The sequence below is a fragment of the Schistocerca americana genome, chromosome 2 (genome assembly GCF_021461395.2).
Source record: "Schistocerca americana isolate TAMUIC-IGC-003095 chromosome 2, iqSchAmer2.1, whole genome shotgun sequence".
NCBI classification, from domain to species: domain Eukaryota; kingdom Metazoa; phylum Arthropoda; class Insecta; order Orthoptera; family Acrididae; genus Schistocerca; species Schistocerca americana.
In genome coordinates, this window is record NC_060120.1 from 941,010,496 (window position 1) to 941,011,931 (window position 1,436).

The following is a 1,436-nucleotide window of genomic DNA, read 5'->3' on the forward strand; positions in this document are numbered from 1 at the left end:
CGTCACCATAATAAAAGGTCCATCAGGTACATTTCAATCCTTCTAAGGCTTCCCAGGTCGACTGTTGGTTATGCGATTGTGAAGTAGGAATAACCAGAACTAAGGCAAGACCAATCAAACCTTATGTACTGGTGGACGGGGGCCGTAGAGTATTGCGCGTGCGGTTTTAAGAAAATCGCATGAAATGAGAGGAAGAAATCACTCGTGGGCTCTAAAGTGCTACCAGCTATTCAGCTAGCACAATTAGTGTGTGTAGGAAGTTAAAAAGAATGAGGTACAATGATCAAGCAGCTCCTCATTTTTGTAGTCACTGGTAAGCAATGCTTGATGCGGTGTAAAGAGAGACGCCAGTGACTACTAAATGACTGGAAACGAGCGATTTGGAGTGATGAATCACTCTATACCCTGTGGCAATCCTATGGACACATTTAGGTTGTGGTACGGTTCACTTACCGCGCGTAAGGAAACGCTAAATGCGGAAGCATAAGAATATATTTTACAGAATTTCGTACTGTGTACAGTAGACGAACAGTTCGGGGAAAACGGTTGTATTAGCATGACAATGCAGCCTGTCGTAAGGCAGCACACGTGAGACAGTGGTTGGTGAACAATAACATCCCTCAAATTGACTGAGCTACCTAGAGTCTCGAACTGAAGCAACTTTGGGATGCGTTCGAACGTCCCTTCGCTCCAGACCCCAGTTGACTTCTCCCGTGTCGGCTCTTGAGGAAGAATGAGCTGTCATTCCTCAGCAGACATTCTGACACCTCACTGAAAGTGTATCCGGCAGATTTCAAGCCGAGATAAAAACGAAGGGTGAACACACGTCATATTAATGTCCCCTAACAAGTGTCCGGATGTTTTTGATTAGATAAGATTCTTCATGGTCTTCTAATGTAGAATTCACCCAAATTTACACTGAAGAGCCACAGAAACTAGTACACCTGCCTAATATCGTGTAGCGCCCCCACGAGCACGCAGAAGTGCCGCAAAACGACGTGGATCAACTCGACTAATGTCTGAAGTAGTGCTGGAGGAAACTGAAACCATGAACCCTGCAGGGCTGTCCATAAATCCGTAAGAGTACGAGGAGGTGGAGACCTCTTCTGAACAACACTTTGCAAAACAACCCAGATATGTTCAATAATATCCATTTCTGGGGAGTTTGGTGGCCAGAGGAAGTGTTTAAAACCAGAAGAGCGTTCCTGGAACCACTCTCTAGCAATTCTGGGCGTTTAGGGTGACGCATTGTCGTGCTGGAATTGCCCAAGTCCGTCGGAATACACAGTCGACATGAACGGATGCAGGTGATCAGACAGGATGCATACAAAAGTGTCACCTGTCAGAGTCGTGTCTAGAGGTATCAGGGGGCCCGCATGACTCCAACAGCACACGCCACACACCATTACAGAGCCTCCACCAGCTTGAACAGTCCC